This window comes from Corvus moneduloides, chromosome 1 (assembly GCF_009650955.1).
Source record: "Corvus moneduloides isolate bCorMon1 chromosome 1, bCorMon1.pri, whole genome shotgun sequence".
NCBI classification, from domain to species: Eukaryota; Metazoa; Chordata; class Aves; order Passeriformes; family Corvidae; genus Corvus; species Corvus moneduloides.
The window spans coordinates 68714363-68741808 of record NC_045476.1 but is presented as its reverse complement, the minus strand read 5'-3'; the positions used below and the strand labels follow the sequence as shown (position 1 = coordinate 68741808).

At 41.7% G+C, this 27446-nt stretch overlaps 1 long non-coding RNA gene across 2 annotated transcripts in view; it reads left to right on the top strand.

Annotated features, from left to right (window-relative positions):
* Positions 1–27446, top strand: part of LOC116446515 — a 115418-nt gene that overhangs the window by 26143 nt on the left and 61829 nt on the right. Inside the window, exon 3 of one of the 2 annotated variants that reach the window (XR_004241258.1) lies at positions 9546–9661. The exons of the other annotated variant lie outside the window; for it this stretch is intronic. This is a non-coding gene — a long non-coding RNA (uncharacterized LOC116446515). Of the gene's footprint in view, positions 1–9545; positions 9662–27446 lie in introns of those variants that run through there. 2 annotated transcript variants of the gene reach the window in all.

The window sequence follows — 27446 nt, the reverse complement described above, 5'->3', positions numbered from 1 at the left end:
TGAGCACAAGGTATAACCCCTTTTTGATACACACAAAACTGTTTTCAAGAATTCTTTAAAAATAATACATAGGCTTTTTCAGAATAAAAGCTTTGACTTCTACCTGGCTATACGTATTTTTGAAAGGGATAGGGGATTTTTTTCCCCTACTGTTCTTTTCCTTTGGCTTTAATTTAGTTTGCTTTATTCAGACCTTAGGTCAAAGAATTTTTGCGTTTAATATATGTATCCTGATGGGGGCTCTGAGCACAGTTTTGAATCTGTGAATTTAGAAGGGCACCTCTATTTGATATATGGAGATGTATGCCTGCAAAGTCTCAGCCTGGATCTTTCAAACCTGTGGGCCTTACACTTGTGATCACACACATTTGCTGATTTGTGCATGTACCTATTGTTCCCTTTGATTTCAGAAGCTGAGGGAATTTAATGTCTGAATACAGAGCTCAGGACTGAACTGGAGGAACCCAGGCCTTGTGAATGCTGCTCTTGGTTCACACAAAGTTATCAAATGGCAAAATGCAAGTGCCCCATTCTTTTATTCCCTGATGTAGGTGTCACAGTAACACAGTGACACCTTTCCCTTTTCTTGCAGCAGCATCCCTACCATGCCTTTGAAAGAGATGAAGTCTTTCAGATCTGTGAGTTGTGTCTTTATAACGCCCAGGGAGCAATTGCTCCTGTTCTTCAACCAAAAGCACAACAAATTCCCCATGTAATTAAGGCTGAACACACAGCCATTGTTTCCACCCCTTCTGTGTTATAATATTATAATGCAAGATGTCACTGTGTGCTTAATAGTGTTTCCCAAGCACAAACAGTAGGGTGGCCCAGCTCGTCTTCCTCTCAGCACAGAAAGGCGAGGTTGCAGGCACCTCTCACTGGCTATAACTGCGTTATGCCATGTGCTGTAAAACAGCTTCTGCCAGCAACGCTGCTTTGTCTCACAGAGAAGCAATTTTTTAAGAGGTTTGATAAATTGTCTTGTCACACTTGGATTAAACTATTGATTTACCAACACCCTTTGTATGTTGACCCAGGAAAACACAGTGGATGCTATTTAGAATATTACAAACCCTCTGCCATATGCATGTTGTCTAGCCTACACTTCAACCCTATCACCTCTCAGCAGATTGCTTCAGACAAGAGATCTCATGGGCAGGGAATCTGCAATGCATATAAGCTTACTTGCTCATTTAATACAAGAGAGTCCTAGACACTGACCTTGTCTATAGCTTCCAGCTTGGCAGGGCTGTAACACCGCAAAGACCTGCAAATCCCTTTTTAACAAGGCTACCTGAACCAAATGGCCCAGGTCCAAATAGATGAAAACATGAAGAAGTCCAGCAGATCTGTTGCCTACACTCATCACTAGAAAATTGTCTGAAGCTGCTGTACTGGTGCCTGCTTACATGGTTCAGTATCAAATCCTGCCATAATAACATGTCTGTTGTCCATTCCTAAACCATTATATATATATATTGTTATTTTGTTAGTGAACTGTGGAAAGGTATGTTACGTGGCAGATATGGAACTGCAAATTTTTATCCAAGACGTCTCACAGTTTGAACCAAAACCCATATTCCATCAAAGTGGATTTGGTTTTAAATTGTTTGAAATAGACAACTGTTTGGCCTTCAGTTGGAGAGCCTAGCAAAAGTCTCTAGGCAAATGAGAGTGAGTCTCTTTATTTGTGTGATTGTACCATGATGTTAAAGGAATAAATAGTGTGTGAGTTAAGAAGATTGGGGAATGTGTGGGGAAAGGAAGGTGTGTGGCTTCCTGTATTCCCCCCAGCTTGTTTCTGCACCACTTTCCATGAGTCTAGCAAAGAACAGAGGGAAACTGGATATGGAAGCACACATGGTGGGGATTGTCAGCACCTGGGTGCTGTGTGGCATGCTGATGTCCTGAAGGAATTTTTTGCTCCACAACAGAGACCTTCACTTAGCTGAGATCAGTATTTCCAGCGTAAGCAGGGCTCATCCCATTGTAGGCGATACTTCTGGGCTCTTTCATTGTTTCCATAACCATCGTATGAGCTGTCTCATGGAAGTGCTATTGTATGTCTAGCACCAGAAATAAATATTAAATTGGAAAAAAAAGTATAAAAATCATGTGTTAGCCCCAGGAGAAAATGCATAGGATAAAGCTTAAACCGCAGTTCAGCAAAACTGTATCAATTGTTACCAAAGACCATTCCCACCTCTGGATTACCCAGGTCAGAGAATCCCAAGGTAGTGTCAGAAATAATGTAATGAACAAAAAGGTTTTCCCTTTGTTTTGCCTAGGAATAGCTTGTGTGTTAAAAATTATATCAGGTTTTCTTTCATCTGTGATAAAGGAGGAATGACATGGCAAACTGTAGAGTTGGTTTTAAAGCAATAGGTGAGTAGCAATTGGCAAAATCACTAGGCTATTGTCTATCAGATACTTATTTTAATACTTATCGGACCAGTGGGGATAGTCCTGCACTGCTCAGAATATCCCATATAATTCTTTTGTGCTGGCTCATGGATAATGCCACTCAGCTTCTATGAGGTTAGGTCAAATGATGTCACACAGCACGATGTGACATGCCCTGGTACACTGTGCAATGTTACAACCTCTCCAGCTTCTAAATAAGAAGAGACAAGCACTCTTGAACCTGGATGCATTGTTGCATTGTTATTTATAGACTTGGAGTGTCTGTTGACAGAGGAGTTAGTTGAATATGAACTTTTCAAGTAAAAATAATAAAGTGCAAAAACTCATCACATGCAATGGCTACAGTTAAAGTTGTCCCCCTTTTGTCTGCTTTACATTCTGATAAAATAAAAACCAAACAACTGAAGTCCCTACAGAATCATGGAAATCTAAACCAAGTAAACTCCTCTTGAATGGCCCTCTGAAGTTCACGGAAGATGTGCATCAATAGGCATATCAAAGGGAGGGTTTCCAGACAGAAGTCCTTGCCTAAGGAAACACTGTCTCTGAGCCTGATAGCTCCAGGGACTGCCTGCAAGAGCTACTCAGCTGCACTTATCTCGAAGGCTGGAGGGGGAAGGTGGCAGACATATAGAAAAAGGTGGTGTCCTTCCTACAGCAGACTCTGAAAAATACAGGGTTATCACTGACATCCTGAGCAGTGATGAGCATAAGTGAGGATAAGAGTGGGAAATATGACACCTGTGTTCGCAGGAAGCCCCTAGCAGGCAGGAATGGTGGTCTATGCAGTTGCTGTTATCACTGCTGACAATAATAAAAAAACCAGCACTGTGTGCATTGCAACGAAAGCATCCAGATACAAAGTAGAACAGAGGAACATTTGCAAATCCTGTTTCTCAGCTCTTCTGTAATTTAACACATGCCCAGATTGTGTCCTCTAGGTGCAAGAAATGAAATTCAAGGGGGAAAACCACCAACCTGTGACCATGTGATCTTAGAAACACTGCCCAGAACTTACACCAAACATTACCAAAAGAGAAATAAAATCAGTCAATCAAACTTTCGATGAGCAACCAGCGGGTAACTCTCACCCTACAGAAGGGACTTACACCTCTCCTTCTTCCACAGTTGCCAACATAATGATCTCCAAGCAGGCTCCTCAGCCCTGCAAATTCTTTTCCTATACAGATATCCTGTTCACAAGGACAGATGGGGAGAGTACCAGTAATGAAAAACACTGTCTGCTAAGTTTTCTGGAAACTAATGCAGAAGGATATTCAGAAGAAAATTCTAATTAAAAGAGCTGCTTGCTGGCATGTAGATCTCGAAGTCCTTGATGATCCCCATTTAGGCAAAAAATAAAATATTTCCAATTGTAAGGAGGCAAACTGTGTCTCATGGAGAAGGCTGCTTTCTGTCTGGATTTCATTCTCTGCTGTTAAGAATCGGGCAGGGTGAATGGTTTTGTAGGCTGACTGCCAAATAAGAAAAACTCCACCAAATTTTGAATACCCAGGCTATAATTCCCAGAATCACTTGTGACGTTTTTGGTAGTGATAATCTCTGTCTCTGACTGACTAGATTACATAAATATTCTTTGCAATGGAGAACGTTATCTGGAGAAATAGGGTTCGTCATCTCAAAATATTCTTTAGTCAGGCATTGAAGATATTTTCTGAAAGATCATAAAGCCTTTCTTCAAGCTCATCTCAAGTGTACTTTCCACCAGTCTTGTTCTTTTCTGGTTTAAAAGTTCCTGTAGGTAATGTTGGTGGTTCATGAACCTTTTCCTCCCTAAACAGTTTATAGATTCTAATTAGTATAAGTCCTTTCTTCTTCTTTTACTTCCATATAATTTCTAGTGTTATTCAAATTAATTGCTCCTTACCATTAATTTTATAGACAGTCCCTTTGTCTCCTCATGTCAACCTTTTGTTACTGGTTAGGTTTGAGCACTGTTTAGGTTTATGAATCTTTTTTTAAATATCACTGGGATTTTTAGTGCATGCATTTTGCACCTGTATTCTCTTTCACAACCTTCTAGAACTTGGTGTAAAAATAAGGACCAAGTAATTTCATAGTATTTTACCTCCTGTAACTCTATGTGAGTGATGAGATCAACATCTACTATTCAAGTGACATCAACATTATTCTAACAAATGTTATTGACAAATGGACCCTGCCACAAAGCCATTCAGGTCATGCTTGCACACGAGTTGTGACTGGTTTTGAACTCAAGCCTTTGTTATTTGAGTGATTCAACACTGGTACAATTTTTACTAAAAAAGAAAGGGGGAGGATTGGGGGAGAGAGAGAGAGAGAGGGAGAGAGAGGTGCTATTTGCTCATGATCATAATAAAAATCTAAATTTTGTTGGTTCTCTTAAGGATGATTTGGCTCAGGCAGATATGAACACCCCAAAGAAGGTGAGCAAAGATCCCACACTTCAGACCCACTGCTGCTGCCTTTTATTCAGTCACCCACCACTACAGTAATCGGATCTTGAGGTACAGGTTAATGAGATAATTAGCCAAACACAATCAAACCTGTACACTGTGTGGAAATGGATGGTTGCTGTCTTGCAGCCACTCCTTGTACGGCACCAGGGCAAACTGCCTTTCTTTTCAATGGCCAATAAAGTAGGAAATGAAGTAGATGTAGGTTGTTCTGCCTGCTCACAGTGGCAAGGGCAGCTTCACTGGTACTGAATTTTAAAGAGCAAATAATATCAATTAGCAATTGCGTCTGGAAGAGTGTTGGCAGGGAGGTCTTCCGCTCATCGCTCTCCTGAGGCAGGCCAAGCACTCAAGTCTCAACAGCTTCCATTCGAGGACTTTCCTAGGGAACAGTGCTGCCAAGAGAAGGACTGCCTGCTAAATTGTCCTCTTAAAGAGGACCCTGAAGACTCTTCATTTTTGGTAATTTTATAATAGAACTGAAATAGGCAGTTTCGATAGCCCATGGAGCTTGCTCAGAGACTTCCTTCATAGCTCATGGCTGACATGGATCTGACCCATGACTTGTCTCCTGAGACTGAGAGGGAACAGGCATATATGTTCAGACCTAAACAATTTCAGGAATCTTTTCAGAGGAAAAGACTTCAGCTTTTAATTTGGGTTTTTAGGACTGTTACAAATGCTCTTCATTCAGAGATCTTTTTTTAGATCAGGCTTTAATGACACGAATGAACTAATATTCTTATAAAAGTGTTGGCAGAGACCTGATTCACCCAACACTGATTGATGAGGAAGCCCACAGAGCAATTTTTAACTAATGCCAGAAACATATTTTGTGGTAGATTTAGGAATGCCATCCCAGTCTTCAGCCTTTTATTACTGACTCAAGAGGCCATCTTCTGCAAAGTCAGTGATTCATGCAGAATGATTTGAAAGGAATGTGTTTGAATGAGCTTCCTGTGTATTTGTCACAGTTTATGACTTTTAATAACAAATCATTATTACTGTGAATTTTTCAAGCCCAAAATCCTCCATAAATCTTTTCAAACTCATCTCTATTTATAATCTAGGGAGGAACCTGTTCACTGTTTTTGTTCATTCCACTGTTGTTGATTCATGGATTATTATTAGACAGGTTACAAAAAGTTAAGATGGTGTAGGAGAGCAATTCACAAACTGGTGATTTTTACCTTTTCTTTCAGTCACAGAAGAGGGTCTGCTCAGTTTACACTGCAGGCTCCATGACTGAGCAGAGAGACCTACTCTGGAGAGTGCAGACTTCCACCCAGGAGAACCAAGCCTGACATGCAGCAGATATTGCAGGGCATTCACGTGTAAATCAGGTGCAAGGGGGTAAACTCACTGCAGGGGTAAACAAGCCCAGCACTGTTGCACTCCATTTTCCCCCATTGGCTGCATTTAGAAACAGTAGTTGTCAATTAAAATAGAAATAATACAAAGTGCATGCAGATAAACATCCTGAAGTTTAGCAAGTAATTTTGAGCTCACAACATTTATATTTGGACTTTTCTTCCTTGTAAAATTTCCAGAGCATTCCGTTTCAAGCTCAGTAATAGCATGAATATGTGAGGGTATATAGAAAGAAGGGATGAAGTGAACGCCTATTTAAATAGTTGGAAAACTTATTAAAAAAATATTAAAAAAATAACGATTGTGTTTACTTCTAGACTGTGGTTTCTATTCAGTGGGCAAACTGGAGACTGGGGGCTGAAAGCTGTTTCTTCTTAACTGGTTCAGCCTTTCCTATATATGACCAGCATGGATCCTGAACCTGCAAGATACTGATAAATCTATAGGAGGCAAAGACATTTATCATCTCATAGAAAGTGCTCATTGTCTAGTAGCATGAGGCCATGATGTTTGTACAGTTTTCTAAATTGGTGAAAGCATTAATTACACTGAATAATGGTAACCCTGGTATCTTGGCAGACATCTGAAACCTTGGATAATTATAGCTTCTGCTAGACAAATTTTAGTTCTCTGAATTTTGATTTTAGGGGACGGAAATAATTTTTAGATAATCCAGTGCCTGAGAAATCAGGATGTGAAGAACTGGAGTTTTACCTGTATGGAAATGACTGATAGACGAGTAAAAGACTGCTTCTAACCACTTCTGATGAGATCATACATTTCTCCTAACTCAGAGGAGATGGAAAGTATTGAAAAATCAGTGCAAAAAGCAAACCAAACAGACTTTTAGCAAAGGAACACAACATAACGGAACATGAAATGAAAAGAAAAAACCAGAATCTGTCTTGACGAAGATTGGAAAATCTACAAGTCAGCAAGAATAAACTTGTTACTTAATAAGGTTAATAACAGATAAAGTCCCCTAAAGATAAATTGTTATCACATTTGACGACCATTTTATTAAAATGTTAATGGCCTCAGGCAAAAGCAAACTGTTCCCTTAATCTGCCAGAAGAACTGCTTTCTCAGGAATTATACACACCAGAGAACTTGGGATCTGAGCTAACTGTAACAAGCATGTTTGAATATTGGAGCATCCACAGCTTGTGAAATTGTGGCTAAAAGGGAATAGATCTCACATGTCTCAAAATGGCTGTGCCCTTTTCTGCCAAACACAACTTTCACTCACATTTTTGAATGCAAAATGCATTGGATTCAATTGCTGCAGTCAAAACAGCTGAGGTGTCAGTGATTGAAGGGAAGATTTTTTCTTTGCCTTCTTCCATACTAACTGTGAAAAAGGTGTAGCTTAATAAGTGCAATTGCTGTAATAGCAAACAGACACAAAATATGTTTTCCTCAGCACCTCTAAGCATGGCAAAACTGTGAAGCAGCCTGGCAAGTACGTTAAGCATTCAGTGAATTGTGATGGATTGCAGTATGGTTTGTCTGGGATGAGAATACCAACAAAAAATCCTCCACAAGATTTGATGAAAACTCAGCCCATACAGAGAGACTTCTTGCTACAAGCACAGTATCAGCTCACAACAAAACGGAGCTGATGAAATTGAGTTCACATCCTGTCTTTCCTTCTGACATATGAAATACATTTCCCTCTAAGCCCTTGGACACCTGAGCAACGACAAAGAAAAGGTAAAGCCAAAAACATCTGTGATGCTGAATGCTGCATTTCTTTTCAATGTATCCCAATGGCAAAGGTACAAAGAAATTCATAAAAGCTGCACTAGAAATACATAAAAGCTACACTATAAATACATGCCTCGCACCCAAATCTCCTCTGCCAAAGTTTGCATGAAATAAAAGGGAATGAGTAAGGCTAGATCAATTTAGCACAGTCAAAGCTTTTTCCATCTTGGAGGAGGGAGGTATATCCTGGTTCCAGCAGGGATGATCCAGGAATGGGAGTTAGTCTGATGCAGCTCCACCACCGAAGCTGGATTGTTTGTGTGTGCAGCAGGCACTCAGAGTCCACAGCCTCTGGTTTGGGGAGGAATATTACCAAAACTTACTTCCTTCTTCTCTCTTTTACCTGAGGTCCTTGGCAATGATGGCTTTAGTTTAGCTGAAGACTTTTGGGGCTGAGGGCAAGTGTGCTGAGAGCAGCCTTGCGTTGGGCCACAGCCAAGAGAGACTCTGGGAAGAGGAATAAAAACCTTCACCCTGACCCGGATGGAATAGCCTGTGGGTGAAGTGTTTATGCATACTCTAGGTCCCCAGTTAAGATTAGACAAGGGCTTATACCATCTTCTTTTCAGGCTTTTAACGAATCTTCATATGCATAACCTGCATGCAGTTTTTAACATGGGTTCTCCGCTTCCACTCAGGGTTCAATTCTTTAAAGTGAAGCTTTCTCCTGTCCCTTGCTTTTACAATACAAAAGGCAAGGCTTTCATGGATGTGTATCTTGTCATCGGTCTTTTGGGGAGGTACTTATTGTGCTTTTACAGAATTTTCTGTGCCAGTTGGATCAGAGCAGGGGCACAGATATTTTGGTGCAGAGATAGAAGAAGGGTCTATTTTTTCTCTATTTCACATGTATGTACACAATTATTCTTCTTTAGTGCCTGTTTTCCAGGCCAGCTATTAACCTTCCTTCAGAGAAAGTGCAATTTTCCCGGCCCATTTTATCTAACTACCTTGCAACACCTGCAGTTCATTTAGTAATTTCCTTCCACAACAGACACCAGTCTACCCCTATGGTTGAGTATTAATCACTAATTACACTCCCACGTTCTGTCATTCAGCCTTGGTATAACACAAATGTGAGAAGCATTCTCACCTGTAATTTTTCTTTGATATAAAAATTACCACCTCATTAGTGTAGTTAAGAACTCAACAGGGCAAAAATAGGTGGTGTGTGCAGGTATTTCTGCATAGTGAAATGAGCCATACACTCAAAAGACATTTCCACCTGCAGTGATGGCACTTAATCCACCTGAGGTTTGTACGTGAAGTTCAGGATATCTACTCATGGACTAAGCTGTGGTATGCTCAGTTGTGCCTGGCTTATCCATACTGCACCAAGGTTTTTGATCTATGCTAAAGCCCTGCTCATGCTCTCTCCCCTCTGGAAATGCACCTGAGATGAGTCCATCTCTGCAGTTGAGAAAGCACTAAGCTTTTGCAACAGGCCCACTGTGTGCTGAAGTGATAGGGTAAACATCTGTGCATCTGCCTTCTTTCACCACTGTTTACTCTGTTTTTTCTCCTCAGAGCATCCCTGAATGCATGTTGCTTGCTGAGCGTGTTCCCCTTGCAGCAGTGCATGCCAGGCTGGCCTGTGCATGGGAGGTCAGGGGACGGCAGGTGAGTGGTAGTATAGTCCTTGGCAGAAACAATATAAGTTGACAGTTTTTCAGACCCCTATAGACAGAGCCCTTGCTCCAAAGCAAGAAACAAAGGTCATGACACTGAAGTAAGCAAGCATTGCACATATTTTAACAAATAACTTCACATTTCTTGTGGGAGAAAAGTCTTTTATTATTTATTTATTTACTTTTATTTATGATAGTTTCCTTCTTTTAACCTGATGTGTAATGTTGCGAGAAATTCAGATGTGGGACAGTTTGGTGCTAAGCAGAAAAGAGGAGATAGCTAAACTACTCCATAATTTTATCAGACTAGAGCATTTCTGCACTGTAGTTTTGAGGAATATAATGCAGCAACACAGTCCCTAGGTTGGTGCTTCTTTTGCAGACAGCTGGGCAGACAGAGCTGATGCTACCCACATAAAATGCACACACTGGGTCCACTTGCTTTTGCAAGAGTTGTAATCGTTCAAAAGCAGGATCTGTAAAGGGTGTGGGATGGCAGATGTCCGGGGCCCTCCCCAGCGACTCTGCAATGAGGCTGATGTGTGTTGGGCTGGTCTGTCTGGGGAGCAGGGATGCTGTGAGGCAGGTGTGTTCTCCAGGCTGGAGTCGGCAGCCTCTAATCGCTCTCGGAGGGGCGGCAGAGAGCACTGTCCGTGCGGCGGGGCTGGCCTGCCAGCTCTCCCCAAAGATGAGTCTCGTGTCTGGGAGTGCCAAGTCCGGGCTGACAAAGCCAGACTCCTCGCCGAGCCTGGGAAGAGCGTGGCACCCGCACAGCCACACAGCTGTCAGACCAGAGAGCGCTTGAGCACGGCCAGCTGAAGCTCCAGTGAGCGCCCGGTCTGCGCCCGGCCCACAGTGTCCAGAAAGGCTTAGTGATGGAAAATTAACAGCTTCCATTATAGCACTCTAACGAGCCCATGCAGACAAGCCCTCAGAAGCCACATTAACCCGAGTTTAGGCCATAAATTGAACTCTCTGGCAAAGGTACTTCCTAACTAAATGCAGAAAATATCTGTGACGAGCAGTAACAGTGCATATAAAATAAAATAACAGCAGGACTGGGGAATAGCAATGGCACATCTTTCCTTCCAAATTGAATTGTTCACTTCACTGTGAGAAGAAATAATTACCATGTTTATTGCATTTGGCTCAATTAGGCTGGAATCTTAGGCCAGGAACCTTTCTTTTTACATTTCTGTAAATGTTGTCCATGTATGGCTGTGTCAGCATTGATTTTGCTGTCATGAAGGTACCACAGCTGTCTGCCTGAACTGGAACATGCAAACCTGAATTAATTCTTCAAGTGTCTATTTTTCTAGCTTTAATCAGCCAAAATTTCTAGTAAACTGAAAGAGGACCAAGCAAGCCTCCTATATTATTTCTGTAGAGTTTTGCTCTTGAATGTGCTAGGGACGGAAGGATGGTTTGAAACTGTTTCCTTTTGTATGTTGTGTAAATTTAACTCACCGCAAGATGGATTAAGACCACATGCACTGAGAGGTTACAAAACGTGCATGACTCTCCTCAAGTGACCCATATCTGTATAACACTGACATACATCATAGCAAGACAAGAGGAGAAGACAGTGAAGCTTGTGGTAGACTCCAGCATGATGAACAGAAGATAAATGCCTGATACGGAGAGCACAGGTACAAGCATTATAGTCAGCAGTGAGTCTTCTCAGGACTGTGTGCAGCAGCATCCTACTACTTTGCATGGCAGGGATGCATGTAAGAGCTGTATATTTAAACCCTGAAAGAGGGGCACTCTCAAAGATACCTGTCTTCAGTCTTGACTTGTAGAAAGTGGCCGCTACCAGTGATCAGTAAGGGCGAGTAGAGGAGTCTAAATCTACATTTCTAGAAACTGATTTACATCCACTTTGTTTGATTATTTGAAATTTCCCTTTTCTATACGAAGACACAGAGAAGCATAGAGAGCTACAGTTTATAAAATGTGTTAACAATGCAAGATGAAAAGTGAGGGACAATATGTATCTTTAGCACTAGAAAAAATTCTGGTAAAAGGCAAACTCTACCTGAGTTAGAGAGATGACCTCTTTGGTAGAGAAGTCTGTGATGGCTAGATTAAGGATAAAATGATAGGTGCTGCCTTTCAAAATTTTTATTAGGATGCTTGATATCAGGAAACGTTTCCATATCTCATCAAGGATTGGACCAAAATCACAGCTGAAATGTACGTAGCACATGTTTTGGAATGGAAAAACAGTCTAGAGAGATGGGTTTTGACTATTGAATGCAATAAGAAAAGACACTTAAATAAAAATCTGATATGCCACTCTGAGAAGAGTGCATTACAGAATGCATTACACAGGAAGGGCATGTAAAGAAAACTGTTCTGTTTCAAATTCATTAGAGCTGGGGAGCAAGATGACCATGATGCCTGCATGTTAGTTCAGTTTGTTTTAGTGTCCAAATGTGTAGAAGGGAGAGAAATGTAGAGAAGAGCTGTATTAGAAAAAGAGTGTTTGGAGTTTCTTCCTCACTTCATGCTAAAACCCACAAAACTCTTTATGATATCACAGCACATAGGTTTCAAGTCTAACCTGAACCATATAGGAAAAGGCCAGTCAGGATGTAGAGCATTGTGTACAGCACATAGGATGAGTTCATATGACATGCATAGGTTGGTGTCTAAGCTCTTCCATCTGGCTGGTTTGCTTGAACAGCACCTTCAAGAAATTTAAAGTCCCTTGAATCTGCCCTTAACATAACATAAAATAAAATAAAATAAAATAAAATTCCAAATCCCTTTTTCCCCTGCTGATGCACTAATTTCAGTGTCCAACTTCACTTTTGATGGCCCCAGGATCTGGTGATTTTCCCTGCATCGTAATGTGGGATTGCACATTGAGCACAACTTGAGCCACTCCTCATTTTGCGAGAGTTGTCACTTCAAAGAAGGCCGTGCTGCTTGTCCTTGTGCTGGTATGGAGGCACGTGCTAAGCAGGGACTGACTGCCTCAAGAAGTGAGCAGAAGACTTTCCATGGCACTGGATTCTTCTGTAGCACGGAGTTGGGTAAAGTTTTAGAGGCAGAGCAATTCCATGCCATCCTCAATGTAGGCATGTAGGGAGTTCTTGGCAGCTCACATGATGGGTCATAAATTCTCCTTCACTAGTTTGGGGGCTTGATTATTCTTTTGTGCTCTGCTGGAAACATTACTTATGAGAATTGGGGCATTTTAATTTGGCTGTGCTACCACTTTATTAATATTTGAACATCTCACTGTTTTCTGTCTTGGCACAATGGGATCCACAAACAGAGGCTAAAAGAGAAAATGCTCCCCTCCCTGGCACCCTATTCCTGCCCTTTTATTTTTAATTATTTTGAATTATTTCTGGAACTTTTTATACCATTCTGAGAATACAAATTAAGTTTTGACTGTAAGAAAGAATACTATGGAAAGCAAGCAAACGTGGCCTTACATGCTCATCCAGAGACTGCATCAAACAAGCAAGGGACACACACTTGCCAATCTATCCATTATATCCTGGCATACAATGATCCATTAGCCTGAGCAAGGCCTATGTGAACTGTATGCACATTTGGCTTAACCCACTCAGTTTATTTAGCCTCTGGTGTCCTCTGGATTAAAGCAGGCAGTCATTAGAGAATAGTATTTCTTCCACAAATGCTGTTTTCCATCATCTGAGAGAAGTGACAGAGCTTTTCAAAAGCCTTTGGTATTTGAGGATAAATGCTCGCTTCTTGTAAATGTTCATCTGAGACACAACAGGATTTAACTGTGAGTGTTTCTAAAAGCAGAAGTTGATCTTGAGGCTAAAAGAAAACCAGAATCATGGAAGATTGTGCACCTTTAGCTGGGATTTAGCACTTGTCTGAAATGTGTTTCTCTTCCCCAGCAGCTCACTATAAAAGGCTGAGCCCACAAAGCTCAACCCCCCTGTCAGCAATTGAATCACGGTTCCAGACCGGCAGGGAATCTGAATCGTTTATTCAAAGGAGTGAGTTGGTTTTATACTCTTTTTCTAAGGCACAGTATTTCCTTATATGGTGTGACCTATCCCGTGTTGCCACATCAGCAACACACTTCCTAAATGGCCTTCTATGGGGTGGTCACTCACTGCTCACCTGTCTGTCAGCTCCTGGCAGGCTCCTCTCCGTAGGGGTCTGCCCTGTGACACCTCCTCCCCCAGGGTCCAGTGGAGACAAGTCTGTGTGCCACCATGTGCTCCTTTGTGCTGCCATGTGCCTCTGCAGGCAGATTTTACAGCTCACAACCCAATTCTCTCTTATAATTCCCCATAATTCCCCCTTTTCTGTTTTATACAAATAAGAATTATGACAGTGATTGAACAGATAGAACTTTGAGAAACAACATAAAGTTGTCTAAAGCTTTTACCATCACTCAGAGTCTTCAACTGCTGGAAGGTCCTGTTTCATAGTAAGGACTTAGAAAGTCCTTCCTAGGCAAGACTTTTAAGTTTACTTTGAAAGAGGGTCCAGTTTTTGTAAGATCAAATTAGCAAGTCAAAATGACTTGATTACACTTTTAGAGCAGGAACACCTGGATCTGATGGTATAATCCCTAGTCAGCCAGGGCTAGGGCTTGGCCAGAGCCTTAAGCTTTGACTGAGAGGGTTTCCCTAAAATACTTACAAAATTGTTTAAACACATTATTTATATCATTCTGAATGCGATTGAAAAATTAAGAACATGTAAACTTCTTTACAGTCTTTCACAGGGGCATACCTCATCTGTGCATTCCCCCTTTTCTGTTCTAACAATATGTAACACAAACATTTTTCAACTTACCAAATTCAGGAAAATGTGTAACATAGCATGCAGTTTTCTTACTATGAACAGTGAAATAATACACCCAATACAACAACAAGTGCGCACCAAGTGAAAATAAGCAAGGTAATATTACTAACTGCTTAAATACTTTCACAGAATATATATAAATTCAGGCCTTGGAAAATTACAATTATAATAACATTAACTAAGTAGTTTCAAAAGGTTTCAAAAGGTAACAAGCCTAATTCTTGCTTTAAAAAAATAGCTTACAAATTATAATTATTATTCATCACAAAAAGCAATCAGAACAATGCAGAGGAGTTACAAGGTGATATGCTGCAGCTCCCCCCCCCCACCCCTGCGGAAGGGGTCATGGGTCCACTTAGTGCTTTTTTCCAGCAGAGTATCAGCTCCCAAGAGTCTGCAAGGGACAGGAGCCCTGGCTGTAGCTGTTCCCGCCAGCTGCGTGGGCTGGGCCAGCCGTGTGGGCTTTGCCAGACACGTGGCCTTGTGGGTCCGGCGGCCTGCAGAGGTCTGCCGGCCTGTCTCCTCACTTCCCACATGCAGAGAGCCACTCGCGGCTCCTGCCATGTGCTGAGTGGAGCCACGGCCCCGCCAGCTCTTAGCGCTGCCGATCCCGCCCATCTGCGGTGTGGGGGCGGCTGCCGGGCGTGGCCGTGACCCAGCTCTGCCGCTCGCCGCCGCTTTGAGGCTCCGCCGTGTGCTCGCCGCCATGGCGCGGCTGCCTGCCGGCGTGGCGTGGCTGCTAGTGTCTGTGGCCCCGCATGCTCTCTCCTTGCCGCGTCTGCTGCTGCCTCTGCACTCTCACAGAAGGCAAACGGAGAGAGAACACGCTCCCCCCTGGCTCCAGCCACTCGCCGTGACCCGCCTCCAGCTGATGCCGCATGGCACAGGGCCGTGCGTGCTTTTCTGTGGTACCCTCCAGCTTCCCTCCAGGGTCAGATGGGTCAGGGGACGAGGGGCCATCTTCTGGTTCTCCTCCCACAGCCCCAACAGACTTATGGTCGCTCGCTGGTGGTGCAGAAGGGCTCGGCACGGCTGCTGCGGTGGCACAAGCATCTTTCTTTGACCAGTCTCTGGGTGCCACCTGTGCTGCGAGCGCCTTACACACTGTCCTCCACGGACACAAAAGCTCTGTCAGTGCTGTGTTGCCGTGTGTGACTCGGTTCCACAATGCATCTTCTAAAGTGTCCAATGTCCGACGATCAAAAATACTATCTAAAGTTGAATCACAGTTCTTTGCCCAGAACAAGAGTCTGTTCAAATCTGTAGACTCAACTTTCCTGCCATGTTTCTTTAAAATCTGTTTTAAAGTCTCTGGGATTTTCTGTTCCTGGGATACTCTATCCCCTACGACCCCCATGGCTCACCTACAACTTGTAGGGATTATCGCTGGCCAGCTTTCCTGCTTCTCTCCGCGGCACTTCAAGTCCCATGGGGCTCACCGATGGATGCACAGATAGGCGTATAATAAATTCCTCACACAGGGCACCATTTATCAGCCATTGAATGACGAACACAGACTGGCAGGGAATCTGAATCGTTTATTCAAAGGAATGAGTTGGTTTCATACACTTTTCTAAGGCACAGTATTTCCTTATATGGCGTGACCTATCCCATGTTACCACATCAACAATACACTTTCTCAGTGTCCTTCTGTGGGATGATCATTCACTGCTCACCTGTCTGTCAGCTCCTGGCAGGCTCCTCTCCATATGGGTCTGCCCTGTGACACCTCCTCCCCCCAGGGTCTGGTGGAGACAAGCCTCTGTGTGCTGCTATGTGCTGCTTTGTGCTGCCATGTGCCTCTGCAGGCAGGTTTTACAGCTCACAACCCAATTCTCTCTTACAATTCCCCATAAGGCTGAGCCCACGAAGCTCAACCCCCTGACATTTCTGAAGCATACCTTGAGACCCCAAAGTAAAACTTACCTCATGCAGCAGGATAATTCTGTACAGCGGCTTTCCAGAATTCAATCAACAAGTCAGGAGTTAGAAGAAAAATGCACCACAGAGTATTCAACAATTATCTGATTGTCAAATGGAGGGGATGTGTTTCTCAGTAGCACTGCACCATTCTTACACCGATTGTATAAAGAGCTTTAAAATAGTGTTTTCAGTCCCATTTTACTCTCCTTCAGGCATCCAGACTCCAGATCACTTTCCAGGAGAAGAGAGAATATACTTTATGTGCCAGGGCAACATAGCATTTATTTTCTTAAAATCACATTGGTGTATTTTTGGCAGATTCACTGGGAAAACTATTACTCATTACAGTAAAGTAATTTAAATACAACATGTATCTTTCAGTCAACAAAAAACCCCTGCAGGTTAACCCCTGAATCTAATTAAAATTAATGCAAATCCTCATATTTTTTCACACTAGTTCATGATCCTGAAATGGAGATGATGATTTGTTCAGATGGACTTTGCTGCCCTAGACAGCTGAATAATAATTTTATAATGTGTCAAATTCAGTCCAGATACAGTTCTGTTATCCAGAACTGCTAGTTCTGTTGCTATCCAACATGTATAAAGCTTCATAGATTAACTTAGAAGACTTCAATTTGCTTTTATATTTAATTTGAGTTTCAGTCCCTTGCCATGGACCAAACCCATCCACTTTTGAAATTATGTACTTTGTGGATTCAGACATATAAATAATAACACCTAATAAAATCAGGAATTAATTCAAAACAACTGTTTCCAAGGACAAAACTGATTTCAAATTTTTTTTATCCTTCCATTTTTGGAGCACAAAATCTACAGACTGTGTACAATATAGTTTACTTTGGGAGGATAAAGGCAAAGTAAGTGTTCCTGAAACCCATGGCTTGCCTGTACACAACATTGTCACAGTTCAGTATATTCCTTCCCCCTTTCAGCCAGACCCTAGGGCTGTGCTTTCTGATAGTAAAGAACAGCTAGGTCCAGGCTCTGTCTCCATCCCTGAGGAATGATGTGTAATGTAGGACTGTATTTAATAAACAGGCTGCTTAAAACTCATTGGTTCATAATATCAGAGCTTAAATGGAAAAGGCCCAATGGATCTTATTAAGATATTTCATATTGATTTGGTGAAAGGTATTCATTCAATATTCTTGGCTCAAGTATGAAGATAATTATTGATATAAAAAAGAGATATAAGAAATAGTATACATTAACATCAAAAAAGAGATTTAACAAAATGAACAATTTTCAGAAGATAAAGGTTTCCCTATTTCTCCAAAATGCAGACCCAAATTAATGTATCCTAAATTCTACTGTGCATAGGATGAATCTTTTCCATAGGCTTTCAGAAGCACCAAACTTACAGAAAGTGGGAGCACTTGCTGGAAAAGCAGGGGACACGTAACCTGGATGAACCTGCACGAACCTGCACGAAGACCATGTCTCTTTAACAGAGATACTTTGGGAAGGTTTGGGTTTTTGTTTGTTTTGCAAAACAATTTGAAGGTGTGCAGACCTGTGGGTAAAAACAGGTAGGAGATTAAGCGAGCTGCACCAGCAGCAGCCTCCCTCCACAAGTCGTGAGAGAGAGGTGGGGCAGAGAAGGGAATGCTGCGATCAGCACGTCGGCTAGTCTCAGCTACTGCCCTCAATAAAGTCTGTGTGAGACCTCATGTGATCAATGACAATGACAACTATAACTGAATCCAGGAGCAAAGAAGCTGGTGCGGAGGACAAAATGTAGGCCTATCCTCTCAGGAACGTCCTGCCTGACTTCACCCAATGTGTGGAGCAGAAGGTACTGGCAGAGGGCACTTCTTCCTGCCCTGTGTTTGCACATCCTATCATGTGGTCTGTCTGTCTGTCTGTCTCTCTCTCTCTCTCTCTCTCTCTGTTTTTCCCAAATCAGTGAAAGGGCTCAATGCTCAGGTAGGTGGGATGAATTCAGGCTGCCATGCTCTCACTGCCTGCAGGGCTAAAAGGCATCTTGAGATGCTTTGTCTGCTGTGGTGTATCTAGGATAAATACAGAGAATGGTAAATATATCTCCTGGCTGCTCCTGCTGTTTCCTATCCCTTGATACTCAGAAATGGATGGGAGTCTGTCTAGAAAACAGATCTGCATGAACTAACATGTTGGTTTTGTGCACATTCCCCAAGCTGAGAGACCTTTTGCTCCTTCTTCCCCAGGTTGCTTCCAACTATCCACCTAACCTCACCTCTGTACTTCCAGCAAGATTGCCCTACAGCTGCTGGATCTCAGAAGCCTGGGATCCAGCAGCCAGTCCCAGCTAAGTAGGATTTGTACATGATGCTGTTGTGCTTTATTTCCTCTGCTGTGCACTGAACAGAAAGGGAGCCAGACCCCTGTTACCATCAGGAGATACAACCTATCAGACTTCTCAACCTGCTCAGTCCCCTCAGAGGGAAGGGGATGGGGCTGCTGAAAGGCAATGTCATACTTCCTGCCATGTCAGCAACACTTCATATGTCAGAGGCAGCTGACGGATCGCCAAGGAGAGTAGTAACTTTATTAACCACTTCTCTCATGTTGAGCAGCTTTAGTAGAAATCTGAATAACCACCCCGTCCCCTGGGTTTATTGGACGTGGTTTGTTTTGCAAGTGGGAAAACAATTGTGAGTTTCATGCCTGGATGAGCTAACATGTTTACACAAACACTGCTGACGCAGCAGAAACAGGATACAATATGTGTCAAATATTGCTTGGCCTGCAGGCAAAATAACTGTGGAGCTGAAAAGCAGTGCTTAGCACAGGGCTCTTCATGCCAGAGGCAGCTGCCGGGTACATGTGAGGGAGAGGGAAAGGGAGCAGGTCTCTGTGTCCCAATCCCTTGTTGCCAAGTAGTTCCCAGAATAAGGAAAAATTTCCAAAGTTGATACTACTCTTCTGATAATGAATAATACCTATTCTCATAAATCAATTTGTTTAAAGAGGAACTTGAATCGTGCAGAGACCTCAGCTTCACCCTCAGTATCTCACTCAAAGCCACTTGAAGCCCGTGGGAGACTTTTCACTGACTTTGATGTGAGGCTCATTTCTTATTTTGGATTGTGAGGAGATAGATTTTCACAGCCTAATTTCTGCATCGGGATGTCTGCACAGCAAGGAGAGAGGGAGATTTGCTTTTTCTGACACAAAGTATCTCTGACCACAGAAAGATGGGCATTTAAGATGATTGGCTTAAAAGACACATCCTGTAATGGCAGCACAATTATAAGCCTGCAGGGAAAATTTCTGGGTTCTTGTATGAGAAAAGAGCAAGGAAGAACACAAAAAGGTTTTACTGAGTTACAGTGCCAGGGTTTCAGCTATCAGTTCTGCTGGAAAGCCAATAATAGGGTTTAACGAAAGATATTTCCAGCATCAAGCCCATACACAAAATGGGTGGTTGTGCAAGAGCAGGGCAGGAGGCAGAATGGAAAAGGAGAAGGGGGTGTGATACCAGGGCAACCTGCTGCAAACAAGAATCGCCGCAGAAAGTCACCAGACCAATGAGAGCAGAGACTTTCTGGACAGAGCAGGGTGGTCTGATGCTCTCTAAATAAATGAAGATTTGAAAAAATTAAAAGAAAGGGAAAGAGAGATAGTGAAATCAGCTGCCAAGAAGTGCTGGGGCCAGAAAAAGCAACAAAGCCCTATTTTTAATGTAACTTTTTTATTCTGCCAGTAAAAAATCAAACGATAAAATAGGCTAGAGAAAGGAAGCAATTGGGAATGGCTGAAGAGGATTCCCAGCTGTGCTTGCAATCAGTGCAATTCATGACTCACAACATGCTGGCCACATCACTTCCCAGGAGCAACATATTCTCATGAACAAGCAAAACAAGTGGGAGACAATCTTTACAGGCTTTTTGGCTCATTCATGGCTTAGTTATGCAGTCACCCATGAAGCAGCTCGCTGGCTTTGGGGGTCAGGGTAGTTTGAGGATTGGTCAGCTTTCCTTTTCTTTCCGCTTCAGCTGCTGCCCCATCCACCAGCCCTTGGCAGCACGGCTGAGGACAGCCATTCTTTTCCTTCTTCTGACCAAAATGAAGAGCTGGAAATTGAACTGCTTTACTGGCTTTTGAGCAGTTCTTTTTTTTGAGTCCTTGTCTTTCTAGTTTCCCACAAGGACTTTCTGCTACTCTACGAAAAAGGCATCTGAAAATAATATTTATAAGTTTATGTGAAACCAAATGTCTCAGAATTGATTGCCTACATATAGATCTTGCTAGTTCTCACCTGGCTGGTACACAAATCATCCGATCTAAGTGATAACACTGCAGGTCCCTCCAAATCGCAGCTTCTATTCAACTGAATCAGACCACTGCTCTTACTAATATTTTTTCTAAAGTAAAATGGTGTACTTGCTCTACCACACAGTGGAATTTTTAGCAATATGTATAATTAACACATAGCTATACTGCTAAAACAAAAAAAAAAGAAAAAAAACATTTAGCACTGCAGTGAGCTTGAGGGTTTGTTCATGGTTGGTGTTTATTTACTTATTTTCATGGTGGATTAATTTTTTTTTTCTCATTTTGGAAGTCACATCACTGATTAAAGGTTACAGGGCTCATTTATAATAGTTGTGGGTATCACACATTGACTGTTAGTGTTGGAGTCCAGCTAAAGTTCCAACCTTCTGAGCAGTGCCGTTCCTGTCATCAGCTTTCTTACCCGGCTGTGACAGCTCTCCTGTGTTGGAGTTTTCTGTGCAGAGGGTACAGCTACACCCGCATGCAGCAGACAATCCCTTTTCCTCAGGGAATGGCAAACTTCTCAAATTGATCAGGTTTCTGAATCTGAATTCCAAATCACGATTTTGAAATTTTCAGGGAACCAGTGCTGTGAAAATAACAAATAGAAAACATCAAAATGTTTTGTTTCTACTTGATTGAGGTGCTGAATCTTATTTTAAAAGCATTTGTTATATAAATTTTGTATTACTTTTATAAGTAGAAATATTTATATCTTTTAATATCAAGATGATAGAAGTCAGTAGATGCTTGATATATGGAAAATTTTAATGAATAAGGAAAATAACACATACTATACAGTAACACAGAGCAAAAAATAATCTCCAAATGAAATATTTTTATATTCTTGGAATAATGTATTTTATCATAATTGAAAAAAATTCACAAAAATGCCAAAATATTAATGTAATTGGATTTTGTGCGTATTTTTTAAAAACAAAATGCATTCTGTAATGGAAGAGCATGCGTCATATCCTTTGAACCAGTTCTCTTTTTAGTGCATCTTAGAAGAATGCAACTTATGAGCTTTAATGGAGAGAGAGAGATAACTTCTATAAGGAAAACAAATTTTCAGCTGAAAGGACATAACGTGTACAGGCAAGCTGTGTCTCAGTAATATCATGGTAAACCAGGTGACAAAATGCACAGATTATTTAATGCACTACAGCTGATCCTCATCAGCCTTTAAATAGGTGTTGTAAAAATATTAACCCAATGGGCCTGTTCAGTTCAGGGGTCTCTGCTCTGAAATGAATTTGATGAGTGTGAAAAAGGTTGCAAAACATTATATTTGCCTTATATTGCAGTAATTAATAAACCCTCTAGAAACAATTATTACACCATTTTAATTTGTTCAGAATCTGTCCTGGACTTCATCTCAGATTTCTAGCGAGTGAAGTCTGACAGTTGAATTTTAGACAAAAACGTGTATGAAACCCATGTGGTTTTTTTTCTCTTTTCAGTTAGTGTCTACTTTTTAAGGAGGCAGATCATTTCCAAGTCACTGGGAAATTTAGAGTTTAACACATCAGTCAACAGACCATTAGCTTTAGCATTTGATTCAAAGTGGGGTCCTAAAAAGTGGGAATCAGAGGCATACAATAGCACTGGTTTAGCCTTGCAAAGGCCAATTTCACTATAAACAAGTCACATCTTCGAGATGTTGACCTTCTCTTGACAGAATCCCTCCATCCCTCCCAGCAAGTAAAAGGCCAGAGTCTGATCAAAATAACAACAGAAAAAACCCCAATAGTTTTTCTGTTGCCAAGAGACTTCATTAAAAAAATCCATGAAGTATTGACATATCTATGGCTTCTTCTCTTTGAAATTCTTGCTCGACAAGATTTGACTGATTTTGTTTAGTCCAGCTGGCAGAGGCTCTGGGATTGGCTACCTGAAAGAACTTTCACAGCAGCATTTATCGCTGCACAGTTTGGAAATCTAGGGAAACTGCAAATTACAGTATTAAAATGCTGAGCCAGAAGAGAAACAAGGAAATAACGTTTCAATTTTCAGCATGAGAAAGGGGATGTTTCAACCTAGCAATATTTATGAGCTGGTAAAAAGCTGTTCATGCCACAGTGGTCGTATGTTCTTTAAATGTCAAGTTGCAATCAATAACCTCTCTGAAATTTGACTCTGTTGGGCATGGTGTAGGAGAATTGGATGCTCTCCAGCCTATTGGTTGAAAGGCAAGAAACAGCAAGCAACTGATGAGAAGCTATCAATAAAACCTCAGTATTGTTTTGAGTTCAATTTCAAGTAATTGCCAGACATCTGAGATTGAGTCTGACAGACATGAAGAGGGCTAATGTTGGTTCCTGGTAATGAAAAGTAGGTTTCTTGTTCAAAATAGCACAATGGGGCCTAATAGTGAAATGGCTTCCTCCTCGAAAAGCAAGTTGCTGTGTGAGTGTAGGAACCAGTGAAGCCTGTGTCTTTATGGATTTGTGCCCTGTGTCCTTACAGCCTTCTCCTGTGGAAACTCCTTTGTCCTTCCCTCTTCCCCTCAGCTACCCCAGTAGCTCCAGTTTCTCTTTCATATCCTCTGTTCACTGCTTAAAGCAACGTATCCTGTTTGTTACTCCAGCGTTCACCAAAAATTGCAGGTCAGGGATGGGTTTTCCCTTTTTTTTTTTCTTTTCTCTCTTCTCTTGCTTCATAATAGAAATTATGCTGGCACAAAATATGCCATGTCAAATGTTTTTCAAGTGAATTCTCTGTAAAAGTGCCAGCTTTCTTCACAAAACTGGGGCTTCCTTGACACCCTAAGTTAGAGCAAAGGTCTAAATGGTACATCTTGCCTCTCCACTGTAGGCAGGTTAAATGCACATGGGGAATTACAGTAGCAAGATTGAGAAAGAGTTGCTTGTTAAGCTGCTCTTAACATAATTATCTCTGATAATGTGTTGGAATCCTCTTTTTATATTATTTAACGCACTCTGCAAAATAATTTGTCACAAGGCTCTTCAGTGGTGCATAAATCAGGAATCAAATCCTTAAAAGAAATATCTTTCCCCCTTCTCATGCTGCTGGGTAGAAGCTTGCAGAACACAAACTTCTGGCAGAAACTGAGCATATAATAGCACCAAAATCATTGAAGGAAATTGCAGTCTTCAGGAGGCTTTTGCTTCCCACACATCACTCCACAACAGTTTTTGAGCTGAGTTCTCTTGTACTTTGACCCTTTAGTATTTTGGGAGGAGAACTCAGAGGCAAGCACACGAGGTTCTGTGTAAGGTTCAATCCTGAGGCTGATTCAGGACTTAGTGTTCAGACTGCCTTAAAGAGGTGCTGAAACTGCTGAGGCAGTGCCCTTACTACAGTTACATCCTGACCACCAAGTGACACTCAGTGACATTTTTTAAATTTCCTTGGCCAAATCCTCGTGGAGACAGGTAATAATGTAAAATTAAAGTTGCATTTGGAATCTGTTGAGGTGGGTTTTTTTTCAGTTTTGTCCTCTTTGGGAGGGTTCTTCCTAGCTTTATTCTATCGCTTACCCTCTACCCTGGCTATGAGCTAGGGCCACACTCCTGGAGAGTGCACACGTTGACTATAGTGAGGGCTTGTGATTTAAAAAGTGCACACTGAGTTTCTGGCAAGAAATGGTTCATTTGCAGGTGCATTTTCCTGCCTTTTACTGAATATTCAGGAAATTTTTTCAGAAAGCTTCACTATGGAACAGGAAACCAAGCCTAACTGGACCTACCTGATGGTTAGTCCCATCTATAGGGACATTGCTATGGCTGGTTGATACCACAGCAATGTGATTTACGTTTCCAAATCATCTCTCTAACTTTCTGCAGGTCTATGTATATGCCTTTCCTCCCACTGCCAGAATTCCTGATCTATTTTCTCTCCCTCAACAGTATACAGGCCTCATTTTCAGTTCTTTGGAAAAAAATTATTCCTTTGTTTCCACATCTGCTATGAGACTTTTTTTATACTTAGCTCTTTTTTCTTGTTACGGCCAAGACATTCTATTGTGTTAAAAGACAGAGGGCAGGAATCATACAAAGGGTGAAAATGCAATCTGTACCTTCTCTCTGGCAAACCAAGCTTTACTACTTGAATAGTTAAGCTTCTTCTTCATCTCTCTGCTGAAGTCTTGTGTGTGCTGAAGTCAAGCCCAGGTCTAAGTGTGAAGATGTGCAAATCTCAATATAAGTACCACACGGAATTTCCTTTGAGCTTTCAGCCCAGAAGTCCTGTTAGATGTGAGTTCTTAATGAGGTATCCTTGTGATATCCTAGTGATAACCTTGCAAGTGAAGCTGCATAACTGCTTCATTGGCACTGTCATTATATTTCCTTTTGCCTGTCGGAGTTCACCTCTTCTGATGGGGTCAGGAGTGGGAGATTCTGCTATTGCTCTTCATGTGCTTTTTTTTTTTCTTTTTTACTACTTTCATGAGCTTGACATTTGGAGATTCTAGTTCTAATCTTTCTCTTGACATGAATGTGGATAGATGTGGTTATTTGCCTGTGGAAATCACTGTGCTAAAATTCATGCTTACTTTTAAGGTCAACTGACATATCCTGAAATCACACCTGCTTCAAGTCACTTCCTTCATGAACATGCTGTGCTAAAACATATAAAATTGTACAGCCTGAAGCCTTTTAAAATCTTTTTAATAGAAAAGAGTAGCTCGATCAAGGGAAGAATGATGATGTGAAAATAGCTCCAAATGTGACAGAAAAACAGTTTTTCTTTGTGAAAGAGTCTCAGTGCCTGTGATTTGCAGAGGAGAACTGGATAGAAAAGGGGCCACTCAGTGCCTCCCTCGTAACAACCCAGTGAGGTGCACCCTTGCCTTTGGGTTCAGTTTGCTCTCTGTGCCCTATGTGAGATCAGGAGGCTGCATTACAATGGAAATTAGCCTAATAGAAATAGAAAGCCCTATCCAGCCAGGAAGTGCCAGTTCCAGATTGGGATGCAGCATGTTTCAGAGAGGGTCAAGACCACCCTTGCTTCTTGGTGGTGGTATCTGCCTCTACTCTGTACTGACACCACTGATCTCAGTGGAGGAACAAGCCATGTGAATATCATTTGCACATATTTCTTATAAGGATAATCTAAGTTGGATCCATTTGGGTGGTGTGAGCAGAGAGTGAATTTTGCTTTTTAACTGTATATTTGAAAGAAATTCAAGTAATTTGAACAGCATGGGTCTGGGGAAAAGGTTTTGGTGTCACTCATTTATGTTCCCAATATTCCCAATGTTGGTCACTTCAGGAAGTATTCTGATTTTTAAAAGATGTTTATTTTTGGATGGAAATCAAGAGAACAAAAATGAGAACCTAGTGGTAATAAGAACATCCTCCACTCTTGAACTTCATTACTGATTTGATTCGCACTCAGTTAAGTTTCAGTCTGAGATCTGGAGAGAAGTGTTCTTCACTCTCAGCTCACAGGGTGTGAGGGAGCCATGATAAAATAAGTGTCTCTGTGGTGTATTGTTTACTGACAGCTGCCACTCTTCCTGTGGTTCATATGGCCTGCATAGATGTGATGGGAAAGACGGTGTCATTAGATTGCTTTCTTTCTTCATCAAAAATACTTGCAGAGGAGTTCTGGATACAGTCCACCCCCAATGCATTTTTTGTTTCTTCAGAACAGGGGAATTTTGATGTACATCGAAAGCAGAACAGACACTGACCATTGAGCTGTAGGGAAATGTGATTGTGGCAAGGCCAACTCAGCCACTTGAGGCTCTGCTTCATGGGGTGCTTTCTAATGGGCTCCTGCAACCTCCTTACCAGCATCACACTGTGAACACTTAACTTAAAAGAGTCTGCTCCGAGGTATGTGTTGGTGAGGAGTCCCATCAGCAAAGGTCAAAGCAGACTGAGTGTAAAACAATCACCAAGAGAGCAGACATGGCCTTTTTATTTGTTTTTGTTCAAACTGTGTTTCTTCTCTATTACTTTTTTTTTTTCCACAGAGGGATCTCAAAGTGGATGGGTATAAGTAGGACTGAGGGAAAACATCCCTGCTTTTCTCTGTTCTAGAAGCACAGTCTGTATAATATGCCAGCCTAGCTTTCTATGGGAAGAGAATGGAAAAAAGAAAGCTGTATTAAAGTGTATCTGTATTAAAGTTTTTCTCCTTCAGGAGTGCTTATCCCGAACCTTAGAGCCTCTATTTCCATGAAGCTAATCTATCCTGCTAATAGCCATGTGGAGCAACAAATTGCCTTCTTGCCCAAGTGGATAGAATGCATTCAATCTAATCACCGTCTAGCTAAAGGGGTTCAAATTAATCTTGCCTGGCTGCTTTTTTTATTGCTTACTTCCTCCCAACTCCCTGTCCCCAAGAGCACCCATTCCACCTCGATCCTCTTCTTTTTCTTACACTTAAATGAAATGTTGGCTTTTGCCCTGAAAATGGTAGGAAGATGTTTCTTTTCCTCTGGAGTTCAACTGGTGTTGGGAAACAACATGAACCAACCTTTCCTGAGAATGCTCTAACACATTCACTGTGGCATGTTTGACAGAAACTCTGGGAAGGATGACAGCCTCCAAAGACAATTTCCTTTAATTCCCCCATATTCATAGAACTTCCCAGCAAGCTCAAAGACCTTTGCAGAGCTTCTGGAATAATAAAGGACCCTGGGATGAATCTGCTTATGATGGAAAGTTAATTTCCTAGTATTTTCTAGTATCCCTGAAAAGAGAGATGAAGAAACCTTTGAACTTCCACTAGGGGTTGTCTCCAGTGGGCAGGGCTCTCTGTTGTTCTAGGAGCAATCCTTCCCATGCGCAGCTGTCTGTGGTGGCCAGCA